Raw genomic sequence first — 27,923 nt, forward strand, 5'->3', positions numbered from 1 at the left:
TTTAACAATTTCAGCCTTTGATATTCAAATGTATGTCTTTGGAGGAGTATAAATAAATTGAACACCGAATACTAAAATTAGAATGTCACTCAGCCTCAACAAAACTGGAGAAAACAATATTTTTTCTGGAAAGTCCATGAACTTTGAAGTGACAAACTGGTTTTACATGGTCCAAAATTGACAGTAAACGATCAAAGGGTTAGTGCAATCCTCAACCACAATGTTGAAAATTAGAATGGCACAACGTTTCCTCCTCTTCTTTTGACCTTTCCCCATTCATATCAACCAATACTTGGATTTGAGTTTTTACACTTGGACACCCTTCTTTCTGCCAACCTTCCCCAATTATCTGGGCTGGGGACAGGCAGAGACTAACACTGACTTTCCTATACTGACCACAGTGTGGTATTCACAAATAGCTCTTAATATTTTAAAAACAATGCTAGAATTCCATTATTTACATTGCATTCCTCAATAGTCAATCCTAATGATGCTCAAATAAACATCATTTGTAAACATTTAAAGGCTTGTATGTTGAATTAAAGCTTGGATCTCAGAGGGTTTCACAAAAAATGGTTATTTTAGCCTTCAGCTCTATAAGCTCATAGCAACTTTTAATAAATTGAACAGAATACAAAGCACCATTTTCTCCATAATTTGTATAGTATTTAATATCACTGTACTGCTATGTACCTCGAGCACTGTTTCTCCAGCCATGCATTAAATGAAAACAAGACCAAACAATATGAATGTAGTGAAATACTTTACAAACAAAATAAATCAGTTAAACTTAAAGGTTGCCCAGAACTTTTCACATATGGCCAGGAATTCCTTCAGCAGCTTTCATTCTATTGCTGTATTCATTAGAACTGGAGAGTTCCTTGTTGAGGTATAGTGGGGAAAGTGGGAGTATCTCTGTAGAAATTCCTGGCTTTAAGTGATTGCATTTCAAAGATAAAATTAAATTATTATTATCATCAAGAAACTCTATTTGCAAAGGTCATTCCAAATGAGCGACCTTAAGTAACTAAATTAACTCCTTCTCTGCCTCATTACCTGCCCACCCTCATACAACTCAAAATTATTGATGCAACACCTATGGTATATTTTATCATAGCAAAAAGGTAGAGAAAACACAATTTTGCCAACAAGTTAATTTTAATCACAACCTATGTATTGGATTGTATCTTTCTTTATGGATTTTATTTGGATTATCTTCAAACCTAAAATGAAAATGTCTTCAGAATGGAAGATTAGAATCCAACTAACTGTAATAAATACTCATTGAAGGCATAGGTGAATATTATAAGCTTTTGTTATCATACATCAACTTTTGTATTACAATAAACTGATGCCAAAATGCTGAACATTAACATTGTTGTCTGCAGAAGTTTTAAAAAATCCCTTTCACTGTATCACATGGGAAATCTTAGCTTTGATCAGCATGTCTTTGAAGTAAGAATTCCTCAAAGACAAAATACTTGCATTGCAATCTGCAACTGTCTCAGATGCATTGCCACTTGGTACCATTTTCATTTTGCTTATCATAATCCATTACTGTGACCAGAAAAGCTGTCAAATGTGTGTTGCTGCACAATGAACATCCCAATGTAATAATTTCAAGGTCCATTGTGGAAGGTAGAATTTGATTTAAACAGATAAATGAAGCGGTGTACTGAGAAAACAACTGTCTGAAGCTTGCTAAATAAGTTGTGCTGCATCATAAATTTTTAATAAACTCTTAATAATAATACAAAACAAAGAGATACAGACTTAAATATTTAAATTTTGAATCCTATTAAAGCAATTTCTCTCACAATTGAATTGCTGCAGAGTTAAATCACGACAGGGGCAAATTTCATACAAGTTATACCTGTTTATTCATATCTAATCATCAATGTACTAAATATATTCCCGAGGTCTGTCTCATTAACTCATTGCAAAATCTTTTTAATAGAGTGTTTTAAGTAACATATTGTAAATGTTTGCAATTTACAATCCTACGGCAATCAACGCACAGACTATCGCCACCGAATGTCAGAATTGCAGGACAAGTTCATCATTCTCCCTTGCAAGGTTGCAATGCCAGGATGGTGCTGTGATTATGGATGCTGAAATTTCAGAAATGTAGCAAAGAAAATGTAGGATCTGTACCATATTGGCAGCACCGTATTTTAATACAAGATTCATGCAAAGCAACTGTAATGTTTAACCATCAATTGGTAGACTGTAAATTCAAAAGCAAATACGATTATTTATCTAATTCATTCAACATATTGTTAAAACTGTAATGAGCTGCTCTTGGACAATCCATGTCCTAGTCCATGAACTAGTCCAAGTCCCAAACAATGGTATATCTCAGTAAGCGTCTGTAGTTATGGAATTGTAAGGACACAAGCAGAATCCTGATCACATGCATACAGTCACAGGCATCACTTTGGAAGACAGAGATGAATTACATTATGCAGCAGATTATTAGCAGCAAGATCTCTCAATCTTGCAGCATTAAATTTGTTCATCTTGAATACAAAAAAAAAACCACACCAGGTTCTTCCCTGATGTCAAAGATGTAAGGTGAAAATAAACTGTAAGCTCCATAATCTTGAATGAACATGACAAAGGGGCATGTCACTATAATATATAAGAATTTTTAAAATCTTGTAAAAGGAAATCTGAAGCACTGTTCTAAGCTAAAACATAATAATAGGACAAGTAGTAAGAGATTCAGATAAGTGAAGGGACAAATTTAGGACATTTGTGTAGGAGAATTTCTTTGGACAAAGTAATCAACATTTGGAATGAGAAAAGTAATAGAAATAAAACTCTTTTGGGGTAATTCAGGAAATAGCTTGATGCAATGATAAGGGGATTCTACGTTTTCCTTCTGGATGAAAGAACTGAAATGGAATAAATGGACTTCTTAATCTGTATTTATCTTGTCTGAGTCTTTCACAGGAGCAACTGATGACTTCTTGGCTAAGACAAATCTCCTTGTTGCGACAAAAATAAATCAAAGCTAAAGGGAATTTTAGAAGTGAATAGTTGAGAACCATGTATGCAATCCAAGTTTCACAATGCTTTTCTCTTTATTGAATTACCCAATGCTGATGAACATTTTCCAGGCACAATATTTTATAATGGTTATAAGATATTATTCTGTTTGCACAGACTCCTTTATAAATATTCAGCTAAAGCACATTTGTTTCTTTTCCCTTTTGCTTGTTCTTTGAACTACCAAAACTAATTATAGGATTATGCCAAACAGTTTGATTTATTTTGTTATACCTCATGCAGCATGAAATATGCTGCATTTATTGAACAATTTAATTGGCTGTACTTGTCAGTATGAAACAGCACAATCTCTCATCTTACTGGGGTTGTGCGCCATGCAGAAGTCAATAAGTAAACTAGGTGAGCAGTAGACACTCCTGTGATAATCAGCCTCATCACAAAACTGTTCTGTTTTATTCACTTTGTGACTGAGTGCATTCAATAGACTCCCAGCCATTATGCCCTGCAGCTTGCACTATTTTAAATAGTTCAAACTAGTCCTATTGATTCTCATAATGGCACAGATACAATATGAAGTGGCAAACTTCAGGGGCAATTTTCTAACCTCTCCTGTCACAGGAGGTCAGACCTCTCAGTGGTAACAACATACTCTATTTTAAATTATGAATGGAAAATTACGTGCAACCCATGCCCAGTATGTTGAATGGGCAGTAGAAGATTACATTTTTATTGGTGACATTTAAATTCCATAAAATGAAATGAAAATGTCAAGAGAAGTATGTCCAGCTGATCGACAATTTTGAATTAATTCATTACATTGTATTTTGTATTCATTGTATCAATAAGTCAAATGTATTTTGAAGATAGTTTTTGGAGATTTGACAATCTACACTGTTTTATTTATGTCACATAATCAATAGTCATCATACACTGAATGCCAGAAGAACTGGTGGAGGCTGGTACAATTACAACATTTAAAATGGCTTCGGCGTGAGTATATGCAAAGGAAGAATTTAGAGGAGGATGAGCCAAATGCTGGGAAATGGGTCGAGATTTATTTAGGATATCTGGAATGCATGACAAGTTGGACTGAAGAGTCTGTTTCTATGCGTATATCTCTATGAATGAAAGCTTATAAATGGTGCACTGCTATACACCTTTACTACTACTTCTGAGAAGTGGTATGGATCTCACCTCTAGGTACTTACATCAATCAGCTAGATTTGTGTGTAGCAATGTAATTACATTATCACTCAATAACAGTACAAGATTGCTTTTACATATACATGTTCAAAATGTATCTATTGTTATTTAGTTCCATATTTTTCAAACTCAATAGCGATGAAAATAGCATCTTAACTTTAATTCTGGCCTTTCCTCAGGAGCACAATTCCAAGAAGAGGAGCAGAACAGTATTGTCCAATACGAAGTACTGACTAATCACAACATTAACTCTGGTGACAATTTTAGCCACATTCATTCATCTTAGCAGAAAACACTACAGCAAAAATTTAGCCCATCAATCTGTGCAGAAATATTTTAACCAAAGCTTGCAGTTTAACAAAGGAGATATCTGACACAACTAATCCTAGAATTGTTTCCAGCAATTGCAGGCAAAGTTCTCAATTGTTAATGAGTCTCAACGAGATGCACCAATTTCTAATGTTATTGAATGTTGATTACTGATTTAACATCATTCACCACAGTTCAATCACCTCTCAAGTTTTAGTGTCCTTAATTAGTGCAAGGCACGAAGGAGCCAATATATTAATGCTGCATGAATCCGACTAGTTCTACCTGAAACATGGCAGTACATGTCTCCAAGCAGTTATACAAGCAGTTTAGATTTCAATGATATCTCAGAACCTGGTTCACAACCTTCTCAATCCTTCAAGATCTACATTGATACAGAACAGGCTGATAACTGATCCTACTCATGTAGCATCTTGGAACAGCATTAGATTAGGAGTTAGAGTTCTCATGTAACACAGAGCACAGTGAAAAGCAGCACCAAGCACTCTCAGATAGTTGTATTTACAGTGGTATTAAAGTTGTTGTGAGAACTGTGTTGTTGTTGACATTAAATGCCTGACAACATCACAAGTTATCAAGCACAATGCATTTTCAGAGGGAATAATGAAGATGTAACTATACAAGTAATGCAGTGGAAAGACACTGAAGCCTCATGGAGATTTCTTCTTTGAAAATAAAGGAAATGCCCCTTGCAGACAGCAATATATTAATTACCCACTGCCTCATCTACAGTCTGTCAGTACTTGTCACCTTGCAGCCTTTGTCAAAGTCTTTACTATGGGAGAAAACACCCAAAGATCATGTACTCATCGAAAAACAAGATGATGTTTTGGCTGTCTACCAGAAAGGTGTAGTCAGGACTGGAATAACATATCTTCATTCTTCCAAATCTCACCTGGTAAACAGGGGAAAAATCCAAGCCAGTATCATCCAAACAAACATTTACCTTGTACACTCAGATACAAAACTCAAAGTCACACCAACCCCACTCAACAATGAAAACTCTCCTTGATAGTCAGATATGTGTCAACCCATTCTTCCAATTCAGCAGCAACACAAGACAACAATGTAAACACAGATTCTCCCCATTTCTCTCTCATCCCTAGCCCCTCACTCCAAGCTTCTTGCTCCCATTGCCCTATTGATGCTATTGTACACGCATGATCCAAGTGTTGGCATGAAGGTGAAGTTTGTCTAAAACTGAAAGTCTATTTTCCTTGGAATTTTGAAAGATCAAACATTTTGGAAGTACAGAAAAGGTCAAGAATCAATCAATGAAAAAACTAGCCCAAGTTTGGACAAAGCTTCAACGTTCACCAGTGTTTCCTTGAAAAAATAGACATTCACTTGAATGCGTTCTTCTTGTTACTTCAATTAATTACTTTTGAATTAGCTTTCAAAAAATACCAAAAAAAAAAATTTATTTGGAAGCATTTGAAGTGAGAACAAGGCATTTATGCATTATTAATATTACTTTGTTTTTTTTGAAAGGAGCAGTGCTGTCAGTGCTACAGATGGAGAAGTGTATTTTAAAGAGATCTAGGGAGAATTGGCGCCTTTGTAATATCCTCAGAAATCCATGTCATCTAGAAACAGTGAGAAAATTAAATAAACCTTATTGCAGATGCTAATGGTGACAAATATTTGAAAGATTTTATTGGCCTCAAACGCATTTTAAATTCAAAGCAAATATTGTCTATGCAAATATTTACAAGCAATGACATGGTGAAATGTTTAAAACATTTGTGAATTTTAATGGACTATCTATCTGGAAACAAATTGAATTAAAAAAAGAACTGTGGTTACTGGAAATCAGAATAAAAAAACAGAAATTGCTGGAAAATCTCAGCAAGTCTGACAGCATCTGTGGAGAGAATCAGAGTTAATGTTTTGGGTCCAGTGACCCGTTTTCAGAACTGGTGCTCTGAAGAAGGGTCACTGGACCCGTAACATTGACTCTGATTTCTCTCAACAAATTGAGTAAGTCTGATTATACTTAAAGAATTTGGTTGGCCAGCTTTACTTAAAAGTAATTGTCATAATTTAAACTTGAGAATTAAAATAACTTTGGCAGCCAATTGTCAATAATCATCTGTCACTGTTATTAGCTTGACTATGTTTAACAGTATGTCTTTCAAAATATCGATCAGCAAGCACACCAAAAAAGAAATTCAGAATATCAAAGCTTGCTATGCATTATACTTGTGAACACAGTTTTGTAAAGGCAATTGCATTGAACCACTATTTATTCACAAGCAATAGGGTTAATGAAATGTTTAATAGCAGATGGGTGACAGTGGATAATATAGTAATTCCATCATCAGCTTAATGGTTGTTCCAATCCTGAAGAAGGGTAATACCCGAAATGTTGACTTCTCCTTTCCTCCAGATGCTGCCTGTCTATAATGGTATTTGTACCTGTCATCTGATGCCCACAAATATGCACTAACAACAAGGGGTACTATATGGTTAACAGTAGCAGGAACAATAAATCTCATTTACCTGGCATGAATTCTACTGCCTCTGACCTTGCCTTGACCAAGATCAATATTTTCTTTGTGGAGCCCATTTAGGCCTATCTGACCTGCAGATCTCAATGCTGTAACACACATCATTAACTCACTGGGCTATCAAGAAAAACATAAAAGCATTCTCACACTCAGCTCGTGCAGTTAAATATTTCCAAATGATATTCAGTGACAACACCTGGTTTTAAGCCAGGCAGATGCAATATATGAATGATTTTAATGCAATTATAAATGAATTTATGAATACATGCTTAAAGGATAATTATCAGTTTAAAAATAGGGTGCATCGCTTTTAGTGCAAGCTAGTGCATGTTTAGTATACTGAATTATGGTCCAATGGTACAAATGCAAGATGATGAATATATTGGTTAAAAGATATATTTCTCAAACAATGTCAAAATTATTTTGAAAAACATTCAAACACATTCATGGTCTGGAACAATCACAATTTAATCCAATGTTTTACATATTGCTGGCCTGTCTTTGCAGTCGGAGACTGCCAACTTAGTAGCAATTAGTACTGAATTATGGACAATCTCTAGTGCCCATATGCAGAGGGATCATGACCATTCCTAACATCCCTTAAGAATGTGGGAGTGAAAAAGTAAAGTTGTCATAGTCCGAGCAGATCACCTTCTTAAATACAACTGAGTGGCTTGTTAGGTTATTTTAGAAAACAACTACATTGGTCTAGGCTAGATCAGGTAAGGACAGCAGATATCATTTGGACCAACACAGCTGATCCTTCCCCAAAGGGCAATAGTGAATCAGGCAGATTTTTACAGCAAATACAGCAGTTCTGTGGTCACTAAACATGATCCTACTTACCAATTCCAGATTTTTATTTGATACTTTGAATTTAAATCCCACTAGCTGCCATGATGAGATCAATAATTTAGGTCTTAAGAATATTAGTTCAGTTAGATAACCATTATGGTACAGCATTGATGTCTATTGATCCTATTTCACCATGGGAAAACATTGAAGGAGAAAGTTTTATTTCCTTTGGTGTCTGGCCTTAATGGAATATTTCTCACAAGGTTAGTGATAGATTTTTTCAATGTGATGACAAAAAGAATTCAACATCGTACAGTATTTCTTCTCACTCAAAAGGATGGAAAGCTTTGATCGATGTAATATGACTTTATAATCATCTGTCTTTTAAAGCTGGAAAATAAATCAACAGGCATGGCTCCAAGTTAAAATTGTTTATGTGCAGTAACATGACAAGGGGAGATCATGGGAAGCATACTCAAAGACAAGTTGCAGTCAATCATTCTCACCACACATATATAAATCTATAGTTTAAAGAACAAAGGATAAATGGTTCTTAAACAATGGAGATTTCAGTGTGGTACTTTCTTTCAATGGACAGATAAAACTTACCGTACCTGAAGGTGAAATGAGTTAGGGATAACACAATATTGTAGCATTCTTGCTTTCTTTCTGAAATGTTTACCAAAGATAAAACTTTAATGCTTTATGAATATCAACAGTGCATTAACTTGGAAATTTAATTATGGAAATAATTATAATTCAGATTAGCCACTTCATATACCTTTATCTGAACATGAATGTTAACTATTTCTTTTTCCACACATGCTGTATTTGCTGAATTTTGCTATGAAATGATATGAAATAATTAACACCCCGAGCCCAACAACTGTGCAAAAATCACAGCAGAGTCATAGTCAGCAAAACTACATCTGATTTGCACTAGTTACAAGTTTTACAAGTATATTTTGGCCAACATGCCTCAAGCAAGCAGAAGCCTCAACAAATGCAGAAGTCCGCATTTGATTAATTCAGATCTCATGCATTCAGCTCCTACTGCTCACTTGACCAGGCAAGTCTGGTACCTCTCAGGGGCACAAGAAGAGCAGAGCAATGATCATCAAGAAATTTAATCTCAATGTTTCTTGGTAGCCCAGGAAAAGCAGGATTGTTCCTCATATGGCAAGTTTGGGCCCTTAGACCCCAGCAACAGCTGTCACTGTGTGAATTTGTGTTTCTGCTGACCAACCTCCATATTAGTTAAAATGGTCCAGTCCTCCTTCCAGCAGATTAGCCCAGATTAAAATCACGGTTTAAGTGAGTTCATTTGTCATTATGTTCATTTTGACACTGGCATGATTAATGCTACATGACTTAACAAGCACATACAATTCATGTTTAGTTGATAGCCTGCAGGATAGCTGTTTTCAAGTACTCATGTCTGCTTTCTTTTATCAAAGCAAAACCAGTCTTACAAGATGAACGAAATTGCCAGGTTTGTAAAGGATCAGGTGTGAGCATGCTGAAAACTTTAATAATGCACAAGTATTACCTAAAAAACCCCAAAATTTCTATTTAAATACTTGAACACCATTTTTCAAAGCAAAACTGTACTTCAATATTGTAACATATTGTAACCAGTAGTGAGATATGATCAATGCATCTATCAGTTTAATGTTTCTTTCTCAATGAGGATTCCTCTTTTCACTGTACAAAAAATCTTCACTGATTATTGCACCAATTATTTTGTTAGGCACCTCAGTAAAATTTAGAAGTCCTTTTTTTTTAAAAAATATTGCTATCATTACCTGAGAAAAGAAAGGCCAATGTTATTGCGTGCTGTTGGCATATTGAAGAAGGGATATAACATCAGAGAGTGAGTGGAAAGACATTACTTTCACAGCAGTGAAAATATTATAGGGCTCATTGAGTACCTACATCACGATTCAATTCTACATTCCTTAAGTATGCTTCCCAAACATTTTTTTTAAACCGACATTGAATATTATTAACCTCAGACTGAGAGCGTTCAGCAAAAATAAAAAAATAGCCAGGTTGGCCTTTGATGGTTTCTAATCTAGGCACATCAGAGATACAGCTTCAGGAATGGTGCAAGTTCTGCTTGGAAACTTTTCCCTTGTTTGAACATGCAGGTGAAAAGCCTTCTGAGAGAAGTTGGTCAAGAACACAAATATCTCGAAAAGCAGCAACTAAAGGGGTGCAGCTCACCAGAACTAATTTGTCATTGCTAAAGTGTCAGACAGTGAAAGAAAGGAATAGACAAAGAGCCAACAAGTCAGAGAAGTACAGTCAGAGTCATACAGCACAGAATCAGGCTCTTTGGCCCACCACATCTATACCGATCAACAAACTGCAAACTACACTAATCCCATTTACCTGCACTTGGTCCATGGTCCTCTGGCATTTTAAGTACTCTCTAGATGATTCCCCCACCCCCTCTCAGATAGCACGTTCCACAGATCTACCACACTCTGGGTGAAAGAAGTTCTCAGATCTCCTCTAAACCATTTGCTCCTTACCTCAAACTTATGTCCTCTGGTTTTAGATATGTCTGCCATGTGGAAGAGTTTCTGACAATCTACCCTGTCTATCGCTCTCAATTTTATATCCTTCAATCAGATCCCCTGTCAGCCTCCTCTACTCTAAGGAAAACAAACCCAGTCTCTCCTCAAACCTTTCATCCCAGGCAACAACCTGTTGAATTTCTTCTGCACCCTCTCCTGCACAATCACATCCTTTCAATTGTGTGGCAACCAGAATTGCACAGAGTATTCCATCTAACCAACGTTCTTTAAAGTTGGAACAAGACGTTCTTGCTTCTATTATCTACATCCCAACTAATGAAGGCAAGCATTCCATATGCCTTCTGCACCACTCTGTCCCCTGTGCTGACACCTGCAGGATCTATGGACTTGTACACTCAGTTCCTTTGTTCCTCAATATTCCCGAGGGACCTACCGTTGTGGATATCCTTTCTTTATTAGGCGTCCCAAAATGCATCACCTCACACTTAGCAGGATTAAATTCCATTTGCCATTGCTCTGCTCAATTTATGAATTGAATAATATCAGACTGTAACCTAAGATCATCCTCTTCACTATCAACACTACCCCAAATTTTGGTGTCATCTGTAAACTTACTAGTTAAACATTTTACATTCTCAGTCAAGTTATTAATGTATATAAACAGTGAGGATCCCAGCAATGATCCCTCTGATACACTGCTAGTCACAGCCTTCCAATTACAAATACAGCTCTCCCTTTGCCTCCTATTTGTAAGCCAAATTTGGATCCAGTAAGCCAACGCACCTTGGATCCCATGGGCTCTTACCTTTTGGACCAACCTTTCATGTGGGACCTTGTCAAAGGCCTTACTGAAGTCCATGTAAACCACATCAACTGCATTACACTCAATCTATTTAGTCACCTTTTTAAAAAGGTCAAATTATTCAGACAGGATCTCCCTCTAACAAATCTGCACTGACTACCCTGATCATTGTCTTTCCTAGCATTTATCAATCCTGTCCTTCAAATTTTTTTTCCAATAATTTCCCTACCACTGATGTCAGACTGACTAGCTTGTAGTTACCTGGCTCAGCTCTGCTGCCCTTCTTGAACAAAGGAATCACATTTGCTATCCTCCAGTCATCTGGTACTTCAACTGTTGCCAGCGAAGCATTAAATCTATCAGCAGGGCCCCAGCAATCTCCTCCCCTGCCTCCCATAACAGCCCTGGAATATAGCTCATCAGACCCTAAAGATTTATGCACGCGTGTACGCCTGCTCAAATATCTATTGCCTCCTCCTTATTAATCTTAAGGTATGCTAGAACTTCACCAGCCCAACTGATATCCTACAATGGCTGCGAAGTCTTTCTCCTCTGAATATAGATGAGAAGTGTTCATTGAAGATGTCACCACATGCGCTGGTAATCCTTACAGTAATATATTTACAAAAAGCCTGCTCCCGTTCGACGTTTGATGGAGGGGGGACCGGAGGGGGGAATAGGGGGCTGCGGTTTGTGTGTGAGAGAGAGAGCGTGAGAGCGAGACAGCAAGAGAGAGAGAGCGAGAGAGCGAGAGAGCAAGAGGGAGAGCGAGAAAGTGACAGTGAGAGAGAGAAAGCGTGAGAGAGAGTGAGAGATGAGTGCGATGACATTTTGGCCAACCGCTGGGGCATGTGTGAGAGAGATAAAATAAATTCCCTCCCTTCCAATTGTGTGAAAGCTTGCTCTTGTGTTATCAAAATCAAGCTCATTATGCCAAAAAGAATGAAAATGTACATCCACAAAGAAAAATATTGATGATGAGAAAATAACAAAAAACTAAAAAAATTTTATCCTAGACAGATAGGATAAGACATAATTCCATGTAGCTTATTCTTTTAAAAAACTGTTGAACTAGATTACACAAGGATAACGCAATCATATATATCTCAAGACTAGAGGACAAGTCAGACATGAAGGATCCTGCACTGGGTAACTCACTGCCTGACCCCCCCAAAGCCTGTCCACCATCTACAAGGTGCAGGTTAAGAACTTGGAGTATTTGCCTTGGTGAGCGCAGCTCCAATGGCTTGAGACGTTTTACACATCCAGGACAAAGCAGTCTGTTTGACACAGCACATCCATAAACATGTACTCCTTCCACCACCACTCAGGTAGCAGTAGCGCACACCATTCGAAAGAAGTATTGCAGAAATTCATGAAATCTCCTTAAACAGCATCTTCCAAACACAGGACCACTTCAACCTGGGACGACTAGGAGGACCACACATGGAAATACTACTATCTGCAAGTTCCCCTCAAAGCTACTCACCATCCTGACTTGGAAATATACTGCCATTCCTTCAGCACTGCAGAGTCAAAGTCCTGAAACTCCCACCCTGAAGGAATTGTGGATCTACCTAGACCAAATAGATTGCAGCAGTTCAAGGTTACAATTCACCAACAACTTCTCAAGGGCAACTAATTCCCTTTCCTAACAATAATTTATTCAATCCTCTTAAACCTGGTCATGAACTTACAAAACATAATTGCACTTTCACTATTAAAAAAATACAACTCTCCCTGCTGAGCTACAGTTGGACACTCAGCTTTAAATTATGCACTCCAAATTTCATCTGTGCCTGACAGAAATACTTGTGTGAATCAAAATTTGTCATATCTGTCAAAGTAATATTTTCTCAGATTCTCCTCTAAGACAAATGACTCAGAGATAATAAATCCTTATTTATCCTCATTTACTAGACTGATAAGTTCTAGATGCACCATTATAAATCAAATCTCTGTTCTTTAAATAGCATTTCCCAATAACTCTGGTAACTCCAGGTAAATTATAGCTAAAGAACTGCAGTCTATGTAGGAACTAATCTGTACACATCAAGGTTCCACGGTGTTAAACAGCTGTTTATACGAATCTGTTTTAGTGACATTAATTGAGGAATAAATAAATACTAGTCAGGACATTGAGACAACGCCTTTGCTCTTTTCAAATTGCCCTAATTGATCTTCTATGTCCACCTGAAAGGTCACACAGAGGAATTGCTTCAGCTTAACACTTCATCTGAAAAATGACACCTCCAATAGCTCAGCATTCTCTTAGCAGAGAGGTCATTCAAGTTTCTAGAATTGGGCTTGAATTCACAACCTGACACAAAGTGTTTTTTTCTTACCAATGTCTACATAGATCTTGATGTAACACGGAGTCCATTGCATTGAAGACTCCTCCAATACCCCTCTAAGAAAGATCTGTCCCACTAGCACCACAGATCCACTGAAGATGCAGATACTATTGCAGATAGTTGGGAGGTGTGATCTAGAGGATCCCGAAAATTGATTCCAGATCCCATATTGTCTTATGGCAAAGACAGGCATGAAACCTTCCTACCGATTACCTTCTGCCATCCACTTGCATATGATGAATATACTTAGAAGAAGCACAGAGGTTGGCAAGGGCTTGGAATGCGCCCTCCTTGGGAGATCTCAATGTCCATCAACAGGATTGCCATTCCACATTCCTGCTGACCATGCCTTGAAGGTTATAACTGAAAGGTTGGACTTGGGGAAGGTAGGGTGAGAACCAACATGAGTGAGACATCAGTCGATCTTCTCTCGTCCAATTCACTGGCCATAGATGTTTCAGACCATGATAGTACTGGTGGGAGTGACCTTCAAGGTCAGGTTTTTGCACTGAGTACACTCTCTTTCACCATGTGTCTTTACAATGCACTTAAGGGTATTAAATTCAGAATAAATAAATGTTTAGAGAAGTGTCTAATGAGAGTCGAACCTAGGACATTTCCCTTGAATTGAAATGACTGGCCTCAAATACCACAATGATCTTCCTTTGTGCGAGGCATGATTCCAGCGAGCAGAGAGTTTGCTTTTCCCCCCTAATGCTAATGGTGTCAATTCTGTTCAGACTTTTCGGTGCTGGACTTGGTCTGATGCTGCTTTAACGTTAAGGGTAAGCAATGCATTCTGAAACAGAAGGCCCTGCTCAGGTTTCAATCAAAGCTGAACAATGTGTGGAGCAGAGTAGTCTTGGCAAAACCCAAATGAACATCCAGATTCTGTTAATTTTCAATGAGCTATTGTTGACTGTTCTACTTTGCTAACCAAGCATCAAATAAGTAAATTAGAGTCATCTACTGACCATTAGAATAGATATGACGAGATAGCAAGATGCGTTTTGGTGATACATCATTTCTAACCTTGTACCAAATGGAGGACAGTTTTGTTTCTTAAAATTCTATTCTCAGCTTTGTCAAGCCAAATAATGTTTCATTTTGGAAACCACAGTCAAGGACAAAGTAAAACTATGAACTCCTCTAAGCGCTCTATTTCTGCATACTATTTTCTAATGATTATTTACCATTTACAATTAAATATGCATTTCCATTGAATACCTACAGATCAATAATTCATACATAAATCAATTGCTTGCTAGCACCTTTTTTTGTTCAACAAATTCCTACGTTTTAGACACATACAGTTTTATTACTATGTACGACATTTTATGTTCTAAGAACAAGACCATTCATTCCCTCAAGCTGTTTCTGCCATTGTTAGATTCTGGCTGACTTCTATTTGAACTTTGCTTTTAAAGTATGCATGCACAGTACTCACGACAATACACTTTGAATATATAATCCACTTAGAATTCTGTAAAGTACTTTGGGAGGAAGAGAGATTAAGTCAAATTTCTCCCTGTTCAACTAGCCAGGACTCCAATTGTAAAAAACAAAACATGCTTTGTGTTTAGGAGCACAGATAATGATTTGAAGGATTATAGAGCCTGGGCTAGAAAGTGAAGTTGAGGTCAAGATGAGATCAGCTATGAATGTATTAAATGGTGCAGCAAGCTCAAGGGGCTGAATTGCTTACTCCCAGTTTTTTTTTGAATATCATGCTCTTATGATATAAGTGCTGGTTGGTGAATAGAAGTGAGATTGCTTGGGGAGTGTTCAACAGTGTCAGGAAAATTACAACTAAATCATCTTGTGGATAGTACCTGAAGACAAGTACATTTTCAGGCTAAAATAAAAATCACAAACAACTTTTAAGAGATACAAAGAACTGCTGATGCTACAAATAACTTCTAAACCTTGGAATCACTCAAAGAATCAATTTGCCTCTAAGTGCAGAGCTCACTAATTGTGGTATCTACCAGACTTGTAATAAAATTAGACTACATAGTTCAATGCCTCTGTTACAGCATTCAATAACAATTTCATACGAACATTAAGCATATTTGCAATAACATTGCATCATTAACTTTTAGGCTTCAGATGTGATACAGCACAAGGAAAATTGTGTGAGATGCATACTTAGAGATAACTTTAGGCAAAGCACACAAAACATCAACTACTTATCAATCTACAGTGATTGTAAACTTAAGAAGGTCAGATTTAAATCTATTTAGTTTGTTTAGCGCCTCCCAAATAGATCTGTTCATTTATTTATTTTTAGTTTAGTTAACTCAAGTTGGTTTCTCTGAAATCAAATCAATATTGTGCTTGTGACCATAGTATTTCACCACAAATGATTTGAATGTTTTTACTTTGTTTATAAATAACCTAGCTCACTGCATTTTCTAATTCAGGTCTGCAAAAATATTGCCTCATGCTGGTTTGTAGAATTACTTTTTTTATAATTCATAACTTACAAATTTCTAAAAACTGCTGCATTTTTGCCAAGAAAGACTCCCTTTTCCATGCTGTAAGATAGTCTTAGACATTGTAGTTTATCTATACAGTTAAAATAAACATGCATATGTAGATAATGGACTTACATTCAAATCAGGTTTAAGACTAATTCTGCTCAGAGAAAGAACCCCAACACTACAAGAACTTGCTGAATCTTGAACTGATCAATCAAATAATTTTTACATTCTCATGCAACCAGAGCCTTCCATTTGTGCAGCATTTTCTGTTTGTTTTGATTCATAACCTAAAATGTTACTTCTACTAACCTTTCTCCCCTTTAAAATAACAGTCTCGAAGTGGTTTATGAAGTGGCTATCATACAAAGAATGAAGATCTGATAATGTGGGCAATTGTGGTTTATCATCCAATTATCCTTCACATACCTTGATTGTCCCAAACTAGGTTGAAAAAAAACTGCTTTGTCAAAATCACTGATCTGGTGTAGGCTTCATTTTAAACAACATTATTTGATAATGAACTAAGATGCACTTATAATCATTACCTTACTAATATTAAAGTTGTGAACCTGAATAGGATGCAGTGGTGGATTAAACAAGGTGGCATAAGTGAAAGTTTGGGATAAAAGACGCAATTAAGAATTATTTTGCTCAGAACAATATAAAACAATATACTGTGCACGCCGCTAAATTGAAATAAAAACTTCACAGATGCTGCCCAAGCTGCTGAGAAAGAAGCCAGAATTCTGAAGAGTCATGCAGCACTGAAAACATTTCCTCAGATTCTCACCACAGATGCTGCCCGAGCTGCTGAGTTCCTTCAGTATTCTATGCGTTTGCTTCAGATTTTGAGCATCTGCAGTTTTATGTTTTTATAAACTAGATGTCAGCAGAGTCCAATGAGACTCTTCTTTAGAATTAAAGAGTAATAAGAATGTGATAGGTTTAATGCTGTTGAAAAAAAGGGAGAGTGAGGGAGGGAGGGTTAGGTAGAACAAAAGCAAAAGGTTAGTAATAGGTTCGAGGGCAGGAGAGGTTAAGTTAACTAAGATGTCATGGAACAAAAGGCAATGGGAGTGGTAAATGTTGGAGTAAAGTGACAAGCCTTGGTCCAGAATGTGTAAATGACAGGCTGAAGGGCAGCTCTATCAATTGGATTCTCACTGGCTGGGATTCTAACTGCAATCAGATATAGCAATACAGCTTTGGTGCTTCCCCATGGCTGAGAGATGCTACATCAAGTTTAGAACATTTGACTAGGAACCTATCTAGGGACAAGAGAAAAAGTATGCCATAAATCAGTGGTTAAAACTGCTACAGGATTCTTAAAGATAGACAATTTATTTGTGAAGTGTTCCCATTATCCAAGTTAAAAATCTTATTGTAGTGTATTATTTACATCGTCAACTTTCATTGCAGATATTGCTTTGCAATTCAAGCAATGTCTGTTGCCTGCAGAATCAAAGAGACATTTAAATCATTAAAAACATGGTGCAAAAAAATTGAGAATATTATGTCCAAGACAGTAACCTTAAGGCTGTGCACATTTTCTACTTGAAAGCCAATTAATCAGGCTGACTCAACTGAAAATCATTTTGAGCCGCACCATATGTGAATTATTTAATTGGCTCTTGCTTTGTCCTTCCTCTTACAGGTGTTCTGAAGGCTGGTGACTGCTGCTAATTAAAATTAAGAATCCTTACATTTTGCTTATCTGAATAATTCGCATGACAATTTGCTGCAATCATTAGAAGTGTGCCACATCCAGATTGCCCACCAAGATTTCCATTTAGGGAGGATAGAGCTTGTTGCAGATGGACATTGCAGCAACAGTGTCACTGCACAAAAACAAACATATATATATACATATATTTCTGGCTGGCATTTCTTAGTCCACTGACATTTGTTTGTCATAGTCAGGTGCATGGAATAAACGGTTGCTGCAGCACAAAATTTTTGAAAAGAAGTCTTTCACAGAATGAGGACATCATTGCACTAAGGCCAACACTTATTGCCCATGGGGAGCCAGCTCACTGAATCACTGCATGGTCCTATTATGGAGGAACTTACAAGAAAAGCAGAGTGATATAAATTCCCATTTTGCAAGGACTGAAGCTGAAAAATAAAGGCCAAAACTCCAATACAGGCTTGAAGCAGTGCAGAATAGTCAGGAGTGTTGTCTGTTGTCTATCCTCTCAGGTAGATTTAAATATCCCGTGGTACTATTTTTGAAGTGCAGCAGAATCACCTCGAGTGTCACGGTTAATATTTTCCTTAAATCAATATCACAAAATCAAATTACATCGATTTTATTACTTTGCCATTTGTGGGAAATTGCCGGATGCAAAATGATCACTGCAATAATTACATTGCAACAGCAACTACACAAACTACTGGATATCTAAAATAAAAACAGTGTGCTGCAGAAATTCAGCAGCTTTGGCAGCATCTGTAGATGGAGAAGCAGAGTTAACAAAATCCAATATGATCTTCCCTGGGAGCCTGCAATTCATTAACAGCAAAAGCACTTTGATACATCCAGTGATGACAAAAAAATCCTATATTAAATATAAACCAAGTCTTTTCCTTTGTCTTTTAAGTCTGAGATTTCAGGTTTCAAACTCCATGTCCCCTTCACTCAGCCCATCCATCCTCATCTGCATTTATGCTTGCAGCTGCTTCCTGACCAGGCAGCACAACTTAACAAATAAAAGTTCAGCAAGATGACAGATCAATTGAAAAAGCACCATTCTTTGGCATTGGAAGTCACTGGCCCAGATACCGGTACTGCGTACAATTTAGGAGGATAGTGCAGAGATAGGATCAGTATGCAATGAGGGCGTGGGAAATATATTTAGGATGGCAATATATAACTAGTGGAATTCCACAGGGTTCAGTGTTGGGGCACAATTATTTGCTATGTATATTTTTGACTTGGATGAGGAAGGTGAATGTACTATAGCCAAGTTTGCAGGTCATTTAAAAATAAGTCTGGATGCAAGTGCTTAGAATGGCAGAGAGTCTACAGAGAGATATAGATAAACTAAGGAAGTGGATAAAAACTTAGCAGATGAAATATAATGTGAGATTATGCAGGAACAGGAGGAGCTGAATATTTTTAAAATGGAGAATAGACTGGAGAAAGCTACAGAGGGTGATTTGGAAGTCCTCATGCATAAACGACAAAAATATAGCAGACAAGCAGATAATTGGGAAGGCAACAGAATTTATTAAAAGGAACTGTAGATGCTGGAAATCCAAAACAAGAAGTGATATTGCTGCAGAAACTCAGCAGGTTTGGCAGCATCTGTGGGGAGACAGCAGAGACATTGTTTCTGCTCAGTGATCTCTCTTCAGGCCTGTCTAAAGAATGGTCACCAGACCCAAAACAGTGACACTGCTTTTTCAAGGCAAATGGAATTGAGTGTAAAAATAGGGAGGTTCTGCTCAAATTATACAGCACTGGTTAGACCACAGCTGGGAGACAGAACAGTTTTCGTTTCCTTTATATAAGGAAAGATGTTCTGGTATTGGAGGCAGTCCAGAGAAGGCTCACTAGGCTATACCAGGTATGGAGACACTGTCTTATGATGAGATGTTGAGTAAATTGGGCCTGTACTCATTGCTGTCTAAAAGAATGAAACGTAACCTCATTGAAACATAAGATTCGAAGAGAACAAAACAGGATAGATTTGGAAAGCTTGTTCTCCCTTGTGGGAGAGACTAGGACTAATGGGTACATTCTCAGAATTAGTGGTTGCCCATTTAAAGCAGAGGTGAGGAGGAATTTCTTTTCTCAATTGGGAGTAAATGTGTGGAATTCTTTACTGAAGTGGGGTCTTGAGACTGGGTCATTAAGTATATTCAAAGCTTATAGATTTTTAATCAGTAATGGAATCAAGGCTTATGGGGAAAAGGCAGAAAAATAGAGTTGAAGTCATCAGATCAGCCATGATCTTCTTGAATGGTGGAGCAGATTCAATCTGCTGAATGGCCTACTTCTGTTCCTGGTGTCTTATGGTCGATGAATCATCAAGTACAAACAGGCTGCAAAAAGGAAAGAAGAGGTAGCAAGCTTGTCAGCTCCCTGGGATGCAAGGTAAATCAGGCTGTGCTGCAAGATTTGGATAAGGATCAAGATTTGAATGAGGCTAGTTCAATAGAATACTGATGAGCCTGAACATAGAGATACTAGGTATATTGGGAGACCTGCCAATTGTTGTGAAGGAGCATGGAGTCTAATTCTAACTCGACACAAGGCTTTGAAGCCATCATTTCATTCAGAGAACTGCTGACCAATGCCAAGAACGTTTGGAGAACCAATGCTGACAGCAAATGGATCAGCTTCCATTATATCGCAGGCACCCAGAAGTCAAACCCTGCTGAGGGAACTCACAATGAGATCCACACTTGTTGCCACATGTCATCTAGATAACAGGTTTCAAACACCCACCATTGCTGCTCAGCCACTGTCCTTGATCATGACTCAGATTACTTTCACTGTCATGGTACAGTGTGAAGCCAGACACTTGACTCAGTGCTGCCCAAAGTCATCCTTTATTGTACGTCCTCAAAGTCAGTAGCTTCCCATCCATGGTGGTGAAGTCACTGGACAAAGTAGCATCATGCAGCAGCATGAGGCAAAAGCATGTGTACCACAGGCACTCAGGAAAGCCTACGACAAATAGTTTTACAAGATGCATGGGCAAACTTGCTGGGGAATGATTTTTGGTGTTGTCTTCTATTTCAGGATTGCTGCCAAGAGGACACTGATATTCCTTTACTGGAAAGGAGGGAATTGTCGAACAATTATAGGATAAAGGGTAACAGATTTACAGAGATGAGGGGAAATTACTTCCCTCAAAAGGAAAAGGCAGTTGGATGGGTTATGAATCTGTGGTATTCACTACCCTAGAGTTTAGTGGATGCCAGATCACTGAGCAAATTTATGGATGAGATGGATTTTTAATTAATAATGGGTTGAAGGGTTATGGAGAATGGGCAGGAACTTGGAGTCAAGGCCGAGATGAAATCGGCATTGAATGGCAGAACAGGCTCAATTGGCTGTATTACCTACTCCTGTTCCTAGCTCTTATACAGTCCATCTGTAATGGTGATGTTCTGGATGTGCCCTCTGTGCTTTCAGAGAAGCTGGTGAAGGTCTGGTGGTGAGGATGGCACCCTGTTATCTAGAATGCAGCAGGCCCCCATAAGTTTAGAGTCTCAGATGGAATCCATTCGTACTGTACAACTCAGCAATCTGTGAAAATTAACAACATTCAGGGAATTTGGCATTCCATTATTACATTTGGTTTTACTTATTACAAAGGTTTTCAACAGGTCATTCAAAATACTTCAAGGATCAAAGAAGAACAATTGAGAGAGAGTGTGGTAGGCTACACGTAGGGAGAGTACTGTTAAACTGTGCTGTTAAAGCAGCTACTGACCACTTGTTTTGTGCAATTGGGGCTCAGGAGTAAGCGCAAGAAGCTGTTTATTTGCTCCACATTAAGACTCAAGAGTTGTCCTGGCAGTTAGCAAGTACATCTAAGCTGTGAAGTTGGGACTCAGCAAGAGTCTTAGGAACTTGAAAGAAGTCTGTGAGCCATCAATAGTCCAGTGCAGCTAGGAGTGGAGTTGTAAGAAGCTGAGCAAGATTGGAGCTCAGAAAAATCCGTGAGCAGTCCTGGCTTGGTAATGCTACCCGTCAGTGGAAATGCATCCAAGAGTCCGTGCTGGATACATTTTCCAGAATCCAGAGGAACCTAGTCCCAGGAACGGAAAGTGAGCTATGACAACATGAGCAGTTTTAAGACAGTCTATGATCAAGAGGTTTTTGAGGGTGATCTAAGGTGAAGAACTGGAATCCCTTTTATAAAGTCATAATGCAACTTGAAGATGCACTGCATTACCAACACCTGGAGAGATAGATTTCTGAGAAACTTGTGCAATCTACCTTGATCTCATTTGCTGTTTGATGCAGTCCGTGGGGGCTATCAACCAGTTTGCTGAATGTTATAAGTCAAGATATATCTATCTTTGCATATGCTGTACCATTTTGTCAATAATCTTTTGCACCTTTGTTTGTATAAGTCTTCTTGCTAAACTAGTCACACAATTTCTTCAGTCCAATTCGTCTGCGCCAACCAGATATCCTAAACTGACCTGGTCACATTCGCCAGCATTTGGACCATATCCCTCGAAACCCTTCCTATTCATATAGCCATTCAGATGCCTTTAAAATGTTGTAATTGTATCAGCCTCGACCACATCCTTTGGCAGCTCATTCCATACTCTGCATAAAAATGTTGTCCCTTAGATCCCTTTTATATCTTTCCCCTCTCACCTTAAATCTATTGCCTATAGTTTTGGACTCCCCTATGCTGGGAAAAAGACCTTGACTATTCATCCTATCCACGCCCCTCTTCATTTTGTAAGCCTCCATAAGGTCACCCCTCAGCCTCCGATGGTCCACGGGAAAAAGCCCCAGTCTATTGAGCCTCTGCCTACAGCTCAAACCCTCCAATTAACGTAACAACCTGGCTATAACTAGCTGTTAATTGAAAACTAAAGAAACATGAATGACTTGCTTCTCATGCTAAACTAATTACAAACTGTTCTGACCAGGTTTTTTTTGATGTTGGTGGTGGGGGTGTGGGGGGTACTCGGGGTTGGGGGTGGGGTGTACTCAGGGAGGGAGGGAGTAAGGACATATGGGAAAGTCCATCACAATCATTTTTGTGTTTCTTTTTTAGCATGCAATGACCAAACCTCAATAAAATATAGTTCACTGGAAAATGAAAGGCAAAATAGCAAAATATTTTTGAGTCAAATAAAAGAATTTTAGTATTCAAACCTGAGAGATTAATAGAAAATTCAACATTAAACACTGGTAGCCAATGCTTCAGACACCACATCTGGTAGAGATTGTGAGAATAAAAGTTACGCAGTTTCAGAAGTCCTTATGGTCCTCAAAGGGATAGATTCTTAACCTGAGCCAGGTTTTTTTTTTAAGAAATGGTAATTAAGCAATAGCTGAATTTGGAAATATCTCTGAGAGCTCAACGAATGGTGTTTTCCCAATTTTCTTTTTCACCAGATGCTGCTTTTCAAGATGAGGAGGAAAACAAACAGGGAGAGAGAATGAGAGCCAGAGAAAAAGAGAGTCTTTCAGCTCATGCTTACAAATCCATTTCCCTATTCGCTAGTCTTCAACCAGAAGCAGCTGTTGAAATGTAGACTCAGGAACGCACACTGATCCACCTCCATTGTTTACCAAACAGACTGGGAGATGAGGGGGTTCACCAGCCAGCGTGAAATTATATTACAAGTGTGAATTAAAACAGGAAAGGCAAATTTCTTGACACCAAGTCAGTTGCCTGGCTTTGACATTTTTTTTATAAGATCAAAACAATAATATCTCTGCAGACAGCTTTGTTTATTCCACAAGGGTCTCCCAAAAATTCCAAACCTGTGGTCAAGCGACAACTGAGCAATGCCACTAAAATGGTCAGTGAATCAGTCACAATTATTTGTATGGCCTCGAATGAAGTCATCGCACATCCCGGCCTCCAGACTTCGTGGTGATTTCAGAGCAGAGTCCTGGCCTTGAGATGAAGCCAGAGTGAACTCCAAGCCTCGAAGTGAACCCGGTGGGGTCTGGAGGCTAGGAGATGGCACGGTCTAGGTTGAAAGGCTGTTATTCTGGACTTTTCATTTCTTTATTGTTCTAATTTATTCTTATAATCTTATTATTCTTATAATATGGTGCAAAGTTCTGTAATGTTAGATTTTTTATTTCTTTATTTTCTAAGTTTTCCCTAATAATTTGTACTTAAGAATCTGTACCTATATACATTTGTATCTAAGGTGGCACCATAAGTGGTGACTTGTAAACTTTTCACTGTACTCATGTGAGTACATGTGACAATAAAGCTAATTCTAACTTCTAATTGTTAACAATGCACTAGAAAAAGCACAGTCTGATTACAAAAGCTCAATATGGTTTTACAAAGAGGAAATCCTATCTGACAAACTTATTAGAGCTGTTTTGAGGATGCAACAATTAAACTCAATAAAGTGGAACCAACAGATGCAGCATAACTGGTAGATTAGCAAAAGGCACTCAATACAATATCACACAAAAAAGTTAACAGATAAGGTCTGGAATACTGGTAAATATATTACCGTGGATAGAGGACTGGTGAATAGTGAAGTGCCATGAGGATCGGTGCTGGGGCTGCTGCTATTTACAATCTAGAGAGAGTAAAGCATCTGAGTTTGCTGACGATATAAAGCTAGGAGGAAAGGCAAGAGAGGCTGCAAAGAGACAGAGACAGGTTAACTGAGTGTATCCGCCATCTTGTTTCCCAGACAGTGTTAGGTTATTCACTTTGGTCACAATAAAAAAAGCAGATATTGTTTAAAAGATGTGAAACTTGTTCAGTATTGATATTGAAAGAGAAATGTATATAATCATTCATTGACTGCAAAAAGTCCCAGCTGCTGCAAGCAGCTGGAAAAGCAAATTGCATATTGGCCTTTATTGCAGATAATTACTACAGGAATAAAGAAGTCTAACTAAAATTGTGCCGTGTTTTGGTGAGACCACATCTGGAGTATTTTATGCAGTTTTCATCTCCACATTTACAGAAGGATGTGCTAGTATAGGAGGCTCTGCAGCAACCATTCACTAGATTGGCCTCAGAGAAAGGCCTTATCCTATGACGAGAGGCTGAGTAAATTAGGCCCTTCTTCTTTGGAATAAGGTGATCCCAATGAGACATACAAGATTGTGAAGGAGCTTTACAGGATAAACACTGGGAAATTGTTTCTGTTGGTCGGGAAAACTAAAACACAGGACAAAGTCTTACAATTCAAAGGCCCATCATTTAGAATGATGATGATAAATTACTTCTCTCAAAAGAGTTGTGGATCTATGGAAGTTTCGACCCGAAGAGTTGTGGATGCCCCATTGCTGAATACTGACTGGAGTAGTCCAACTTTTCAGATTCTTGGAACTGAGTGATATGTTGCAGATGGGAAAGAGAAGCGAAGCCCAAAATCAGCCATAAACCTGAGAGGCCATATGGGTCTACTGCTGCTCCCAAGTCTTGTGTGCTGTAGCCAAATTCAAATTATAGCAATGCTGGGATAAAATTTGCATATGAAAACCATGCTTTTAAATAAAACAAAATGTATTACCACAAAACCCATTTAGCACCTGTTTCTACCCTTGTACCAGTTGCTTAATAAGCTATTTACATTTCATTCTATCTTTAAGAACATAAATCCAGTTACTTTCACTGCTCTTTAAAAAAATGTTTTCTCTTTTGAATGCTGTTCACCATTTTCCATCAATATTCCAGCAGAGCAGTTGGGGTTTACAAAGTCCCGGCATACCCGCTAACAAACCAAACTTACAACTTGATGTAAAGACCAGGTCCTGGGAGGAAGTGGAAGAGTATTTGATCTTGGAGCAGCTGCAGTGGAATGATTATGGAAATACAGGAATCTCAAATGTCCAGTGGGTTTAATGTGCATCATGACGTAGGTAAGGAAACACTAACTGGACAGGGCATAGTCATTTATAAATCATAAAATTCATATGAGTAGGTAAATTAAGAAACAAAATAGGTAACTGAACCTTAAGCATTTAAAATAGCAGCAATCAGGCCAGGCAATACTCTAGATGAGACATTGTATACATTGATTAAAAAAAAGTGTGAACAGGGGTATTTTCCAAACCAACCTGAATGAATTTCATATTTGATATACCTGAAACTTGAGGAATTATTTGTTTCTGCTAATGTGCCCCATTACAAAATATTATTTCTTTTAATTGTAGCAAGCACAAGGTCTAATTCCATTGCTCATGTGATGAACTGATTAGTTAGGGTTCCAACGTTTACGACAGCAAGTTGTTCTATTTGGGTAGTTGGGAAGCAGGGGTGTGGATGTGGGTGTGGATGTGGAAAGATTGGGTTTTGGGGTACAGACTTGTAAATTCAAGGCCTCGACATTGTTACTGCTTGTTTTATTCCCTTTCTGAATGGGAAATGAAAAGAGCGACTGGAAGCCTAATTTTGGAATCATTTTTGAGAGGAGATTTAAGTTTTGAAAATCATGAGTAGTCTGAACAAAGTAGATAGTGAAAAACATTGCTCTTTGGTCAATGGATCAAGAACAAGAGGACACAGCTCCTTTTGCCAATAATGCTAATTCATTGACATGAGGAAAAGTACCTTTACATAGCAAGTGGTTAGGATCTGGAATCTGCTACTTGAGTATGCAATGGAAACATTTAATCATGGCTCTCAAAAAGAGAATTGAATAATTATCTACAGAAAAGAATGCAGCACCATAGTGTAAAGGCAGGAGAGGGGTACTTGGCAAGATGTTTGTGCAATGAGCTGACACAGTCATGACAGACCGAATGATCATTTTCAGTGTTGTAACCATTCTATGATTCTATTCCAAGACATATTAATGCCTCAATAATTTCAAAAATAATGAGCTGATTATGCAACACAATATATTTTGATAGCCAGTATTTAGTGTTTGAATATATAACCATATCTTTTGTTGTTTTTTTCTTTTGACAGTATGTTAATTCATTTTAAAAGTAATCCAAGTATATAACTGGATGAAAGCAAAAATCCATTGTCTTATTGATGCTTTGTGGAAGCTTCATAAGATGTTACAACAGCATGTTTACAGAAATTGTATTTGATTACACGAGTTCATAAATTAGCACAAATCGATCTTCTATTACAAAATCAGTTAATTTTAATTACTCTAAAGTAACGGTGCGAAATGAATATTCAAAGTTCTACTAGTAAAAATAAAATCTAATACTCATTACTGCAGGTCTGAATCTCAAAGTAATGTGCATGGTTTTAACACTTAAATATACCTTTTAAAAGAGGACTGCTCATGTAAAAGCTTTCTGTGCAGGACCAATGTGATGCAACACCTAAAGGTAGCATAGAATCTTCAAACAGACTGGATTGAGATCTCACAGCTACAACCATAATGAGGGCCTGATGACATCCTGCAATCATGTTCCAAACTGTAGACACATTATGTATTCCCCTTTGAAGAATAAGGATAGGGTTAAGTGTTCAGTTTCAACTCTAATGAGATGTAACAGTGGGACTGAACACAATCATATGCATCATCTTGGGTTCACATGTTAGCTGTAAAGGTCATAGCTGAAGAACTATCCCCTAATTAACCCTCTGTTGCAGGTAAAGGAAGACTCTCTCCCTTTCGTTGTCAACCAGTTAGAAAAGGAAATCAAGACGAAAGAACTACCATCAACTACACAAAATCAAGAATCTCAAAAATAGTCTGTACAGCTGCCAATGCTACCGGTACAACCTGATAAGGACTGCAATGTCGTCTTATCTGCTCTTCATGAGCAATTTGAAAAAATAATCTGTAGGTGTGTTCTTTAAGCTTTTTTATTTCTAATTTGCGTACGTGTTGCATTCTTAGTTCTTCTTATGGTGAGTAATTAATTGCCTCAAACTTTGTCAACTCAAGGCAGACTACTTAAATTGACTCCCTTTAAAATATCAGCTCATTTGGGTCTGGGGAAAGAGGGATTTACAAGTTAAAGGATCCTTTTCAAATTAATCATGTTACAACCAACCAAGAGGGTGGATGTATAAAGAATGGAATCCAGTTAATCAGTCTTCACCTAGAGCTTAAATGATTTGGGATGTCCTGTCTGGAACTGCAACAAACTGGGGCACCATATCCAGAGTCTGGTCATATGAACGTACAAGAGCTGCACAGATCCAGTTTGGAGCAAGAACACACGATGATCAAAATGTACTATGAAATGGAATTACCTGCATTATTCAGATCAGTGTGTGCATGTTATT

General features: G+C 37.8%; 1 protein-coding gene across 3 annotated transcripts in view; it reads right to left on the reverse strand.

Moving 5' to 3' along the window:
* The window catches only part of epha6 (eph receptor A6), a 590,517-nt gene that overhangs the window by 427,474 nt on the left and 135,120 nt on the right, over nucleotides 1–27,923 (reverse strand). The window lies entirely within an intron of this gene.

Source organism: Rhincodon typus, chromosome 11, assembly GCF_021869965.1.
Source record: "Rhincodon typus isolate 14 chromosome 11, sRhiTyp1.1, whole genome shotgun sequence".
NCBI lineage: Eukaryota > Metazoa > Chordata > Chondrichthyes > Orectolobiformes > Rhincodontidae > Rhincodon > Rhincodon typus.